Genomic DNA, 15,912 nt, shown 5'->3' on the forward strand with positions numbered 1-15,912 from the left:
GCTTCCCACATTGAACTTGAAAACGTGGGAAGTTGATTTGGTAGGTTCAGGATAGTAAAGTTACTGCTTGCTATGCGACTCCTCCAGTCGCTGTCCATTGTGTGTTCCTCTCCTATCTGGCATCTCACTGTGCCAGGCCAGGGACCTGCAATTTGCATCCATTCCAATAATAATTTTAGCACTCGGAAGCTGGCACTGTAGGGTTTGCAGATATGTTGTGATGGGGAGAATGTCCTCTCCTGGTCTGGCATAGACTGAAGAGGCGTAAAATTCTCCCAGTGATGAGGCAATGTGGGCACATACTGCCCAGTTTGTGCAAAGGTCGGTTATTTTTGTAACCGTGAGGTCTGAGTTACAAACAACAACAGCCGCCCAAGGAGTGTCTCCTTCCACTTGCACAATCTTGAACTTTAGGGGGTAACCTCTCACTCTGTGTATACGGCTCCTGAAGTATGTGAGGGCTAATGACCCTCCTATGTGTGAGTCCTGTGGCACAATTTTATCCATGAGACATTTTAATTGATTGTCCAGATTTTAGTAATATCCATTTTACCGCTTTTAACCATCTGACTGAGCCATATACACTCAGTCAGATTTTATCTGACAATGACCATGTGTCTGCTATTTTTAGCTTTTTGAAATCAGTAAACCATTTTACCCAGATTTAAATCTACTTTTTTAATGTTTCTTGTTTACCGATATTTGTCTTTTACTATTTATACTTGTTTTTATACTTTGACTTGGTGACCTAATTCATTAGGCCACTAAAACTTTTATTTTTTAATGACCAGGTTTTGGCGCATTATAGCCTTAGTCGCTAATGCGCCAATAAAATCCAACCAATCCTGGAGTATGAGCACATCCAGGTTTTTTTTTCATTAGATTTCTTAACTAGCCGAGCAGCAACTGCCTTAGAACGCTGTGCATTATGTTGTGCAGTTTTTATCCCGAAGTGATTGTATTGTTTTGGATTACTGCCCATAATTTATCCGTAGCTGTTGTGTACTCCTTGCTTTATTGTATGTTGGGCAGGCACTATCCCTTATAGAGTGGTCATGTGGCAGCTTCAGGGCCTTGCAGTTGATGCAGACCGGGGCGTCAGCTTTGTTTGGACAGTCTTTATATTCGTGGCCATCTTTGGCACAGTGGCCACATGTAGAGTGAGTTTGCCTGCAGGTGTGTCGTGTGGCCAAAACGACAACATCTGAAGCATTTGGGGACAGCCACATACTCCCTGTAGCGGTGACTGCCCCAATTTACATATACCCTTGTCTGTTGCTTTATGGATTTCCAGGCAACTGTGGACAGCTCCAAGACCCAGTTGACAGCACCCCCAGTCCTGGCCCTTGTCTTGAACCTCTGTGTGATGTGCTGCTCTGGCGTTCCATCCCGTTGCAATTCATTGAGATTTTTCCTGTAGATTTCTTGGACTAACTCTTCAGTAGTGATATCATTATCTAAGTCATGTATCATTATGCAGGGCCATTTTTCCCTAGGCAGTTCGGCAAGCAGCCCCAGCAAGGATATTTTGGAGTTTTTTAGTATCCCCTGTATGTCTTGTTCCGTTTCAGTTTGAATGATCACGCCAACATTTCTCGTTTTCCTGATGGATCTTATTTTTGTGTGTTTAAAGTCGTCCTTCAGATTGTCCATGACAGTCTGTTTAACTGCTTCACTGGACTTGTGTTTCCGGTGCTGCTGGTTTCAAAACTACCAGGTGGGGTCTGGTTAGCAGGGTTTTCTTCTGCCCCATTTTGGGGCATCCTGTGTCCGTATTCACACTTGTGATATTTATGTTGTTCCTCAGCGCCTGTGAGTATGTGGGAACACGCTGTGGCATTTGGTTCGCTCCATTGATTTGGAAGACCTCTAGCTTGGCTTTGGCAATCTCCTTTTCAAGTTGCATGTGGACTAATGTAGTCTCCATCTTCATCCAGATGGAGACTATCTGTGCCCTAAGGACCGCTGAAACCCTGTTTGTTTTTTCCTCGAATAAGCTCTCTAGTGCCATTCGCAGGGCAAGGGACTGTTCCAGGGCTGTGCCCGGCGGTAGTGTTGGGTCTAACAAGGTGCCCTGCAATTTGTCTGGGGGTTTCTCCCCGATGTTGTCTGCCTGTATCGCAGGTTGTTCAGCAGGATCCTTATTCTCTCTTTTAGAGAGACACTCTTTCCATATTTGGTGTTACCTATTTTTTGTGTTTTCCTTTGGCTGTAGTGGAGCCAGGTTGTGCGAAGTCAATGTCCTCGCTTTCTATAATTTCAAAGTTTTCGTTGTTTGCCATCTGTGGCTGCGATGCTCTTGATTTTCCTGCTTTGTCTTCCGTTTCCATTGTCTTTGGATTAACGAGGTTGGAACGATTTATAGAATCCATTTTCTTTGGTCTAAATGTAAAGGTAGTCTTAATTTCGCCAGAATAAGTGGAGCCGCACTATAGCTTTGCTGCCTGGAGGATTTTACTTTCTATTTTTCAGGAAGGTGAGTCGTTTCCTATTTTGCCACAGGTCAAGCTCCGGGCAGGGATTAACCCGGAGAGTGCCTGAACTTTGACTGAGCGAGCACTTCCAGGAAAGTGTTGAGGGTGGGGAGATTACCCACAACTTAGTGTCCTCGGGCAATGAATGGCATTGTTCGTTCAAAAGGGAAATGTGGACATTTTAGTTCTGTGCATAATTATTATCAGAATAGCAAAATCAAGTCACAGAACTGTTCGGACACAATCAGTGCCTTGTTTAGAAACACACAGGGTCACCTTCCCCAGTCAAGAGTACACACTTCAACCGCAGTGACAGAAATATATAGTTTGCCACCCTCTCCAGCGCTAGAACAATGCCGCCATGGTGAGCTGACACGTTGTTACCAGCATTGAATCGAAAACTAGTTGAAATGTACTAAATCACCCAATAAAAAGAGAAACAAATATCACCGTTGTGATCCACTGATGAATATTGCCCCTTGGGTACACATTTTGGATAACTGGCTTAATTTAAAACATATTCCGAACACAATTTTGTGGAGCGGCGTACAGCACGTCCGAACGGTAAGGCAGCCATATTGGCGATCTCCCAGTCTCTGCTATTGTCAACTGCTTGCTGGCTGTATCCCCCCCCCCCCCCCCCCCGCCATGTTACAATTTTTCCCGAATGGCAGTGGTGTCTTCCAAGGTGACAATGCACCGAGCCATTGGGCAGCTGTGCAGGAATAGTTCTGACTTCCAGCATATCAATTGGCCTCCAAACTTCCCCCAATATCAATCCCATAGAGCACTTGTGGGACACTATCAGGCATCTGGATACACCAATCACTTCCACACCTCTGCATTGCTGACAACATTACACACAGCTTGGTTGGCCATACCTCCCAAATGCTTCTGACATCTTGTTGAATCAATGCCACGTTGGATAGCTGCTTTACTGAGGGTAAAAGGAGAACCTACAAAGTATTAGGTAGGTGGTCATAATTCAGTGATTGTTCAGTGTATATGAATCCTCTGCAGGTTGCTGACAAACTGAATGAATATTTTGTATCTATATTCATATGTGGAGAAGTTTTTAGAGATGAAGATACCAAAAGTATATCTAATTTTAATGGAAACCTAAATGATCTTATGATAACTGAAAGTAAAAAAGGCATTGGGGTTGATGGAATAATTCCAATTATAATAAAAGAAGCAGCAAAACACATGAGCAGAGTATAGCAAAATATTAACAGTTGATGCATATCAGTGGTCTAGTAATTTGAACAAATCAGACTGGCAACAGACAAGTGTGCTCCAGTAACCAAAAAGAATGTCTATCTGGTTGGAACAATTCTAGTAGTCCTAACCTGTTTGAATTGATACTGCAGAAATGGCAATTGAATTGGTAGTACATTAATTTTGCTATTAGTTCAAAGCATTGTTCTGATTTGGCATCTGTTATTCCACTACCAACTTCAGAATCATACGTGTCAACCTTCCAGCATCTGATAGCAAGACATTGGAAGTTGATTAATACTTAATGTCTGTAGATTTATCGTTCGTAACTTGCAGCCATTGTTATGTCCTGTAATAGATAACGTTAGCTTAGTTATAGCCTATGATATCAATTAATCAGTAAAATTTGTTAACTTCATTGTCAGTTAAATTATACTTTTTTTAACTAAATACATGTAACAAATTATTTTACAAATGTATCATTATTAATTAATACGTAACTTGATACGGAAGTATATAACGAAACTTGGATGTAATAATACATGATAGTTAAAAAAATGTTATAACTGCATTGGGATATAAGTTTAGGGTTATGACTTTTGGGCTGAAATAGAATCGGAAACATGACTCAGTCCAAAGCAGCAAAGCAAAAGGCTCAAGCTAATGGGAGTGGTGGCTCAGGGGAGAACTTAGGGTGGCAGTTTCTCTCTGAATCAGAGCCTTGTAAAATGCACTGCTTCTAGAGCAATCAGGTATAGGACATGATATTGCCAAAGGGTATGTCTGTGTGTGTGTGTGCGCGCATTGTAAGGAGTGAGGAAATTGGGCAACAACTCGGCATTGGTATGGGCCTATGAGAGCTTGAAGGACAGGATGGATGCCCTCGAAGGATCTGAGTTGAGGGCCCATCGAGCCCTCAGCTGCCCACATCAATGCCAGAGCTTGCAATTGATCATGCAATGTAGTGGCAACCCCCAAGGCAGAATGTGCTGGTCCCACAGGAACTAGTAGTTTTTCGGTGACTATTTTAGGGAAATGGGGAACATAGCATGTAAAATAGGATAGGTGGAACAGGGCTAGGATATATCTGCCAGGGCAAAGGCTGACGTTGTAGAGCAGATAATCTTTTAAGGGCACAAGGTGATATTGATGTACATGTTGGCACTAATGATATTAAGAGTAAGAGACCGGCGGAATTACTTAACAAGTACAGGTCACCGTTGAAAAAAAACCTGTGAATTAGGGTTGAATTTGAAAGTCTGCAGTTCTGCCCACATACGATAGGAGGGAGTATTTGATGAGAACTTTGTCGATCAAATCGGCCCTGGAAAGATTGCAAGGCTCGGGGGTAAAATTTTTTTTTTTTTTTTTCTTCCAGCCTAGTCTGTGCTTGTTAACAGGAGAGTGCTTCTACAGGGATGGGATACACTTAAACAGAAAGGATATTTGCTGATTCTATCAAGGCAGTGTTAGGTGGGTTGGAAGACTTCTAGCTTGAGGGGGGGAGGGATGGAGATACATGGACTAATAGATTAACAGTAGCTGCTGGCAAAGGTGAAAGTGATTCTTGCCTGGAAAACAAGACGCAGGGTATTTCAGAGACTGCTGGGAGTCATTGTTACAAGTAAACACATGGGTTGTGTTTCAGGGTTACTAAGAGTAAGAACAGGTGCATGTATACTTGCATATACACTAATGCTAGGAACTTGGTAAATAAATTTGATCAATTTGAGGCCTTGATCAAAACATCAAGGGCAGATTGTTGGGATATCTGAGACATGGTGTCGCACAGATAAGAAAGGCAGAACTGGAATTTGGGGAGTACAATGTGTACAGGAAGGTACACAAGATAAGAAGGGAGGCATTATGCTTTAATTAGTTGAGAAACAAAATCCAAGGAAGTGCAGTGTTGAGTCAGTTTGGTGTGACATAAGCAATGACTCTGTACAAGGAAATAAGAGTGGGCCAGTAAATCAGTCTTATGAGAGATTTTAATTTCCTGGATATTGATTGGAATTTGTGGGTTGGTCACTCACATACTAGCAAGGCTTTTGTGGATTTATTGGATGATTGTTTTCTAGATCAGCATGTTTGGGAGGAAACTAGAAGTGATACTCTTGACATGATTATCAGTAGTGATTCTTCGTGCATTAAGAATCTGCAGATAAGGAACCACTAGGTGGCAGTGAGCACAGTGTGCTGAAGTGGGATTTTCTCAAAGAGAACTACCATCAAGGGTAAAGGAAGGGTTTTTGCTTTCATAAAGGCAACTACATTGGTCTGAGATGGTATTTAAATTCTATATGGTGGGACCAACTGATGTTACCAACAGCAAATTCAAAATTAGGAGGCATTCAAAGAATTAATCTCGGAAGCTTTACATACCAAATAAGAAATATTGTTCAAGGTTTAGGCCTAAATGGATGGCAGATAAACTAAGACATGTGGCAGAGAAGAAAAATGCATGGGACCCATAAATTAATGGGTGATGTGGAAGCCTATAATAGATATAAGCTGGTCTGTAACCAAGTCGAAAGAGATTAGGCAGGCAAAGGCAGATTATGAGATCTTTGGCAAAGGATGCAAACAGTTCTCTTATGTAAACTCTAGAAGGAAAGGGATGAATCAGATTGGTTCAACTGCTGATGATCCTGCTCATGTGGCTAACAAACTGAGTATTTTGCATCCTCATTCACACATGAGGAGTTATTCCGGGAGGGAAATGCCAGAGGTGAAGGAAGCTCTGGCAGTGAGCTAGATGAGTTTGTAATAACTGAGAGGAAGGTGGAGATTGTTGAAGGTGAACATAAAGGCACCCGAGGTGGATGGGATCTATCCAGTCTTCTTAAAGAAGGCAGCAAAGGAAGTAAGCAAACCTCTAGCCATAATTATGAGAGCTTCCTTGGACCCATGGGAGGTACCCATGGACCATGGAGATGTGCAAATGTGATCTCAATTCACAAAGGATGATCAAGGCTGACACAAGTAATTATAGACCTGTTAGTTTAACTTCTGTTCCAGGGAAATTAATGGGGGCACTGGTTAAAGAAGCACTGCAGGATCATCTAGACAAGACTTCAGTTATAGCTCAGACACAACATGGTTTTGTTAAGGGGAAATCTTGTCTGACCAATTTGATGTGATACTAACTCATAGAATTACAAAGGAACTGGATGCACACGATAACATTTATATCATATATTTGGATCTTAGAAAGGCTTTTGATACTGTTGCACATGGAAGACTGCTGCACAAATTGGAGCAGTGTGGCATTGGGGGCAAATTGCTGCTATGGATAAAGGGATAGTTGAGTGGGAGAAGACAGATAATCAATGAACACTGCTGTTCGTGGACTAATGTTATTAGTGGAGTCCTTCAGGATTCAGTGTTGGGCAGATTGTTTAGTATATTATATACTATAAGCTTACGCCATCTGGTTCGGGATATAACGTATCACATAACAATAGCAGCAAGTTACGAACGGTAAATATACGGACACTTGAGTATTAATTAACTTCCAAATCTCACTGTCTCAACTCATAAATAACTAAGGATCCCAACTAGGTCTATAAGCTACTTATAGAAAATTTAGTGTAACAGTTGGTCAATAAAGTGACTAAATATGGCTAAAAAAACTTATTGTTCAGCAACTTGTAACACATGGATTTGAAACCCTTACCAATACTAGGTAATACCTACAAAATCTATCTAAGTTAAACTTTAAACTAAGTATTGTAACTAGGAATATAAAGCTACTCTAGAAAATAAGTTAATATGCCAATTTAAGCTAATAAAACAGAACTTCTCTATTCCAGAAGCAGTAAAAACTTTTTGCCTGTACAATGAGTAGTTCATGGTGCCTTGTCAATGATATACAGGAATTTTTCTAGCAGGGACAAGGAGGGTGATTATCCCCTTGTATGAGGCAATGGTCAGGCCACACCTTGAGTACTGCATACAGGTCTGGATGCCTCATTTTAAGAAGGATGTAGAGCTGTTGGAATGAGTACAGAGAAGGGCAACAAAATTAGTGAATGGAACAAAGCCTTTCTCTTATGAAGAAAGGCTTCAGTTTTGCAAATTAGTGTCTGGAGACTAGGCACTGGTGAGGTGATCTGATTGAGGTGTATATAACCTTGAATGGTTTCAGCATGCTCAATGCTGATGGGATTCTTCCTCTTGTTAAGAATAATCACTTGAGAGTGGATAAATTCAAACTGAGGAATGACAGTTATAGGATAGATGTGTGGAAGTTTGCCTTTAGCCAGTGGGTAGTTGATATGTGGAGCAGACTTCTATCTGCTGTTGTGGAAGTTGATAGCCTAAATAAAAATAAGGCTGAGCTGGACAGGTATTTGGAATGAATGAAATTGGGGCATTTTTTTTGGCTGATGCTGTTTAAGCTTGTTTTCTTGCATTGTATCCCTCTGCTGTTTAAGCTTGTTTTCTTGCATTGTATCCTTCTGCTAATGCAGAGTTTGGTTGCAAATTCACTAGCCAAACTTTTTTTTTTTCTTTTCGTTTATTTCCTGCTCTTGTTGGCTGTGATTTACTTAGACTTTTTTTTTATTTTCCCTAAAAATATGCTTTATTAACCATTCTCAGGCAGGGATTATGCTGTTTCTTCTCTCTGTTTTAATCATGCTATTACAGGCTTTTTGAAGTTTTGTGAAAAGAATAGTGATTGGTGGCAAGCAGCATTTTCACTCAATCAGCTTTAGTAATAAGAGAGCAGGGAGGCAGTATTAAGAGTGCTTCAAATCTATTTTTGCCACTTTTAAATTAGGTTATTAAAAACTAATTTGCTTTTTTTCACCTAATGAAAATATTCTTATTATAATCCATTAGCTTGATTTCTCAGTTCTAAAGCATAAAAACACTAGTACCCACATATCATAAACAATTTGAAACAAAAGAATATTTGCTACAGTATAACTGTTTTATTTTATCTTTATTTTTTTATATATATATATTTTTTTTTTAGCAGCATTACAACAAATCAGCCATCAAATGTTTTAAGCACTATTACATTGCTAAGAAAGGTAGCTAACCATCCCTTCCTGGTGCTACCACACCATCTTTGGGAAAGATTAAGTATGATTGAAGTATGTGGTAAAATGAAAATCCTTAAGCAATTGCTGAGTGCTCTTAAAAAGAGAAACCACAAAGTAAGTTATGTTGCTACTTTTCTCTCTTTTCAGTAAAAGTAACATTAATTATGTCCTATTCATAATTCAAATAATTGTGGGTACTGTATAATTATTTATGAGGAATCCTTCCTATATTTCTCTCCCCATCTTTTTTTAACCATTACACAAATATGCATAACAGTACTAGGGATGATGTGTCACAACACAACTGAATTCAAAATGTGGTCAACCAGTGAGTGCCATAAATATAAAGGTATGTAAATTAACAATTACTCAGTATTGGCATAGTTTTATTTGTTTTTTGATGTTAGTTTATTTACACTAATAAACTTTTTTATAAAATTTGTTCTGATTTACAGCTCTGCACAAGTGTTTGGCTTTAGCAATGAATTCCATTTTTAATTATCAACCATTCTATATGAATTTTTGGAATGTTATTTTTTTTTTAACATGCCAAAAAATATGACACATTGAACAAGTTCTCTCACATTTTTTTTTTTTTACGTTAAGGCTGTACAAGTTATTAAAAAATTTGGTTTATATATAAAAGTTGAGATAGCACAAATTTCAGTTAGTTCATAATTTTTGAATTTTGTTTGTTTCTAGTACTTCTTGGTATCATTAAAGATGAGGGACTAGATCTTTTGCGGCATCAGTTCCTTGGTTGGGGAAACTGACAAGTGCACAAGGAACCATAAAAATATAACACATTATTGAAGCTTGACATTTTAACAATTCTTCATGCCAGTGCTAGGTGCAAGAGTATTCAGCCAGGTTAGAAAAGCAAAAACAGAGTTCAGATCCTCTTTCTGATGAAGCCTTCGAAAATGCTCCTGATGGCCAAGTCTAAACTGCTGGGTCATTTTTAGGAAGAAAAAATGTTAGACAAGCTGATGTTTAAAAGCATACTGCACTAATAAAATTCTATGGCTACATTTTAATGTGAATGTATTTTTACAGTGAAATTTAATTTCTAGTGCACTGGACTTTAAAAAACTTCCAAATTTTTGAAAGTCACATTTTCAGCTGTGACCTTGATTTTGAACAGCAGATCATTCATTGGTGGTAACATCTAGCCTCCTCAGGGACTTTCTTTTTGTGAGGAGGTTTGAGAACTCCACTGATCCCAAGAGCTGTGCTGGTGGGAGCTGTTTGTTGTTTGGACTTTTTCTGGCACAAAAGCAACTTTGGCCATACTGAGCCTATCTATTAGTATTGAGACAACTAGTGGGAGCTTAAGCTCCTGGTAGGGCCACCATAACTAGACAGGTCAAAGGATGGGGTAAGAGTCCACCAATGAAGAGTAGGGCTAGCAACCCACCCTTCTGATGCAAAACTAAATTGCTCAAATTAAAGAATATAAACCAAACTGACAACAGTGATTTGACTAGGGACAAATCGGCAAAAAGTTCTAGGAACAAAGGAATAATAAAAGTTGGCATATGGAAAGAATTCTAGTGGGAGAATTAGGAAATAAAAAAATGAAGATTTGAATATTGACAGAAACTAAGAGGAAAGGTATAATAAATATGAGAAATTATATTAATATATAGCAGGGTACAGAAAAATGAAAGTGACACTTTTTGATTTAATTTAGAATCTGAAAGAATATTGTATGCCAAATTGGAAACTAAAACATTAATTGTCAAGTGTTATATTTCCCGGAATAGAATATAAATTTATCAGTTTCAAAATTTAATAAGAATGAAGTAATAATAATAATAGCAGCTCTAAATGCCTAGATAGGAAATAAAATAATATCAGCAGTTCAACAAACAGATGATAAAAAAAATTGAAATATTGCAGCTTTCAGATTGTGAATATCAAATGAATACATTTTTTGAACATAAAGAACAACAAAGGTGCATTTGTATCATTTCTGTACTTGTATAACTACATAAGTAGTTATAAATTGGCATCATTAAGTATATCTCATATTGTGAATACCTTCACAGTGAGTTGCCATGGTATTGCACTACCTCGAATAAGTAAAGATTCACCCATACGGCACCGTTTTGGAGCTTATTGGCTCCTCATCGGTGGGTGGGCAGGTACCCTGGTGTTGCAATGATGACAACCCAGTTGCAAAGCATAAATCCACAATATGAGAGACGCCTGATGGTGTGGAGTAACTTATGTTACGGTATAGTTTAGGGCTAAAGCCTCGGGTTATGTAAATAGTTTAACTAATGTACAAGTTAGTGCATTTGCTTCATTTCTATACATAGCCAACTGTATAAGTAGTTATAAATTCTCATCATCAATGATGAGATTACTGATGAGGAGCCAATAAGCTCAGAAATGCTGGTATCTGCTGAGAATAAGTAACAATAGTCTTCTATGGTGAAATGTTACTTATTTGAGGTACTGCAATACCATGGCAACTCGTGAAGGTATTCGCAATATGAGATTAGTTATTTGCGTAACCTGGAGCTTTAGCCCTAGAACAACATAAAATAACAATGCAGATAATAGACAAATTGCAGCCAGCTTCTTTGCACCGTGCAGGCCTTACTAACCCGTGCCTGGACCCACTCCAGTTCCATGGATGAAAGGCGCACTGAGATTGTTAAGGTAAAAGCAGATCAGGCAAAATGCAGCTATACTGCCAGTGCCTTAGATAGGTGTGACCGCTTTGTCAACCCTAGGGCCATATGCAGCAATGACCCCACCTTTATCCCATACTACCTGAACCTGTCACAACAACCTTGTGGGGTCTTACAGGCTCACAGGATAAAGTGCTTGCAGCTTCCAGGCAGAAGATTGCGGTCCCTCGTTTAGAGTGTTGAGACACTGGTTTCTCCCACTCGTACAGAGCTGGACAAGACTACCAGTTTGTAGATCTGGGAATCTATCAATTAGAAATGTCAAGAAAACAATGTATCTGGGAGAGAGATTTGAGCTTTGTGCCTCATGCTCAATATATAAGAAATAAGGTTAAAAGATTGTATGCCAAACTCCAGTGAGTAACATGCATAGATTTGGGGCATAAAGGGGGCTGCTCTCCACCTCCTTTATGACAATGTTTTTGTCCCAATCTTGACTTACTTGGCTGGGGCTTGGGGAGAGTGTTTAGACCAGTCTCATGTAAGAATACTAATATCTGCACAGTGGCTTCTGAGGTGCTGTGCCTGCTAGCAGGAAAGTTGCCAACAGACTTGCAGGTAGCAGAAAGTTGCTTAAGATATGCAATAAAGAGGCTTATCACACCAGGTTTTTAGTGTCAGGTGGGGCAGCCTACTTTAACATCAGAACAGAAGCAAGTTAATGATGAGCTTGAGTTCATTTGGCAAACACAATGGACCATCTCTGAAAAAGGGAGACATTTGTTTGCCTCTATGCCTTCTGTTCATACTGTGATCCGAGGAAGACTTTCTTGGCTGAAGTTTGGGTTGCAGTCCTGCTCAGTACTTACTGGACATGGCTTAAGAGCAAGATTGTTCCTGCTGGGGCTTTCAGATACTGAGAGATGTGCTTGTGGAGAGCCAGAGACAGGGATCCACAGTGCTTGAGTGTCCATTATACATGGATTTGAGAGCTTGGTTGGAGTGAGGGACGCTCTCTCTCTTGATCCTCTAGGATTAAGAGTTGTTAGAAATTAGGGATAATTCTATTCATTTTATAGAATATGTAAAGTCTTTATTTACTAGAAGGCCTTGATAGTAGTGACCTACCTCCCCGAGGTGGGGATGGTAACTCATGGAGGATATGTGATGTTCCATCTCCTCCATGAGGCTAAATGGTCGAAAATATCAACAAGTCAATGTTATTTGGTTGACCAGTTGGTTTTATTATCTTGTTATAAAAATCTACCAACAAAAGTAATTATTTTAAAACAATGAGAACTGTCGCATATGGGAGAGATTGCAGGAGGCAACATAGGATGAGCTCCCCAAATGACTCCTACAGAGTAGCTTGGTGTACTACATTTCCTGCCATGATTTCACTGGCTGCTACATAATAGCAAGTCTCCATTCCCTGAGCCGAAGTCCATCCATGGCTATGGACTAAACAGGATATAATTCTTAGGTTTTAGAACTCATTTAATTTTGAATAAAATAAACTCAAATCAAACATTAGTAAATTTCAGCTGCTTAGCCTTGGATGAAAGACAATTTAACTTTAATCATGTCTGCCAATCTTAATCATCCAGAGTTTCTGTTCCTGGCACAAGGAACCAGGCTTCCACTGTTTAGATTTAAAACATGTCTCCTGAATACTGTTCTCACATAATAATTGAAATAAGAAAATAGATGTCTGTTGGTGAATAAAACCCAGAATCTTTTTTTTTTTCTCCAGTATGCCGACAGATCTTTCCAACTTAGATCTCAGATCGAGATAGCAGTGACATCATAACATATGTTCAGATGACTCAGGTGCCCCATAAGCACACATCTCACTATTCCTTAGCCCAAGTCATTTCAACCTTAATGCAAATCCATTACCTGTGAGCATGTTTCATTTAATCTGAATTGCAACCATGTTTTTCTCTTAACATCTATAATATCAACTCTTGGTACAAACATAAGTTTGTACTTTTTCAGTTTGTTCCCATTTCTCTTGCCATATCTCTATTATAGAACATAAAAATCGCTTCTTTTCTGACTTAACATCAAATTTTGTATAAAGTCTATCAGGACATGATGTTAATCCCATTGTTTTATTTACGTCTCTCTTTGTATAATAAATTATTCCTGCCAACAGAACCAGGAACTGGACAGGAATCTTTCCAGGTATAATCTGTAAGGCCTCAGAGGAGACCATCCGACATGCCCTTGTTATTCCTAACAAAGCAAATTTGAGTCTGCATTAAATATTTTTGTATTACAATCTTCTCCACTATGTACCCATAGGTGATTATGGGCACAAATAAACATTCATATATTGCTCTACCATTGAAACCCCAGTCAGTTAGCCCTTACTATCCTCTGGGGCTTGGCGTACAGAGTTCTAATTAATTTTATTCCAAAATCTCGCATGATCTGTAAAAAAAAAAAAAAAAAAAAAAAAGCTGATCTTCCCACATTACTCCTAAATGTAGCCTATTGGTCTTAACATATCAGTATATGTTAAGACTACAAAACTTTATTAAAGTCGTGTTTTATCACTAAAAATTTGCCATAATTTAGGTAACAACCAGTTATTCATTTGAGTGGACTTGTTCCTATTCTTAGACAGTACACCTCAATAGCATCCAAGAACTTTCTCACTAATTGAAAAATCTTTAATTCTTTTCCCATATCCGCTTAAGCAATTCCTCCTTTTCGGCAATAGTATCCCTAATTAATTGTTAAGGAACTTTACATAATTTTAAAATTTCTTTGTTTATTTGCATACAGTAGACTCTAGATTTTCCGGGATAGATGGTAAAAAATTATTCCCGGATAATCGATTTCCCAGTTAATCCAAAAATACAGTAAGTCCCCAACATTACGTAAGTGATACGTTCCAGGACTTCTCGCATAAGTAGAATTTTGCTTAACTCGGGAACGACTAATAAAACATTGCTACTTTATCCCTGGTATGCCAAAATTACAAAAACTACGTAATATCCTCAGACGAATGAAGAAAAAGTTACATTTTTAATTAGTTCAATTAAAAACTTTATCTAGGGACAGAGGTATAGCAGCTGGAGTGGCACATAAAAAAAAAAAAAAAAGCATGTTATTGAACTGTAAAAACTGATTTGTATTTCGTAGCCTTGGTGGTTGTTGTTATTATTATAGTTGACCTTTTCACTGGTGCCGACCGCTTCTCATATTGTCTTTCTCCTTTTTTGTGTTCACAGTTGCCACTGAGAAATCTGAATTCTGCGCGATACTTATTAATGTTTGGACATTTTCATGCATCCTTATTAATTTTCTGATCCAACTCTATTGCTTATCTTTTCTTGATAGACTTACTAGTACCGCTATCACTTATTCTCTTAGTCGGTCATGGTAACGTTTAAAACAAAATTTTGTGAAAAGAACTTGAGTTAGTGTGTTTTCGCACTCACTCAACGCGAGCTGACATTTTACTAAAGCACATTTCTGGAGGTCACTGCCATAAAACAATTTGCGCTTTCCAGCTTACTGGGCTTTTTCTGTTAGTGCAATTAATTGTAAACGGGTAGTAAGCTCGATCTTATTGCAGTTGCAATAATACTGATAGCTGGAATTCTGTAATTTGTTACATTATGGCAAAATGTGTGTCCCCCCCTTCACTTGAAATTTTCAGTCATAAAAAAAGTTGTTATGCAAGTCTGAAGCTACGTAAGTCGGGGACTTGCTGTATCAAATGTTCAGCAACCCACGTAAAAAGTATGGCAATAGATAAAGAGCTTACCACGCACTACTTGCATGACCAATACAATGCTTCCCTTTACTTTTTACCAAGTTGTGTATGGTTTGGTCACCAACATTATAATAGTTCTTTAGCGATTTAACCACTGCACTGTTTTCAAACTTGAATAATTTCAAGTTTTTATTTAAATGAAAGCACGCTTGCATTTGCCCATCATTTTCACGATTTCTTAACAAAAAAAAGAAATTCAGACATCCCTGACAAAATTTGTCCTTTTGCGGTGTGATGGAACACAACAATCAAAGCGATGCACTAAAACAAACTAAACATTTGGGGGTTTTTTTGAGCAGTGGGTGTGAAGACAGCAGGGGTTGCTCTCCCAATGACGACTTATAATGCCACTCATTTATGACTTGCAAAATATCTGTTCATACCTATTCTATTTATTACTTGAGTTTTATGATTTCTGATATATATATATATATATATATATATATATACACACACACAGTCAAACTTCCCTATAACGAATTCTATAAATCCAGCGAAAAAATTCGTTATAGAGAAATTTCGTTATACAGAGAAACTTTTTTATTAGAAATTGTTGTTTAATTAGAAAATGAATCTACATTTATTTTTAATGTACTTTATTTCCAAAACACTTATTTAAATTATGCTTACAATTTTCGCCAGTAAGTATCACAAATTAAAAATCCGTAATTTTCGTTTGCACAGTAGAATTAAAAAATGTCTGATTCTCAAAGAAAACCTCACATTTGTTCAGA

Source organism: Mastigoproctus giganteus, chromosome 14, assembly GCF_048544385.1.
Source record: "Mastigoproctus giganteus isolate SK-2022 chromosome 14, ASM4854438v1, whole genome shotgun sequence".
NCBI lineage: Eukaryota > Metazoa > Arthropoda > Arachnida > Uropygi > Thelyphonidae > Mastigoproctus > Mastigoproctus giganteus.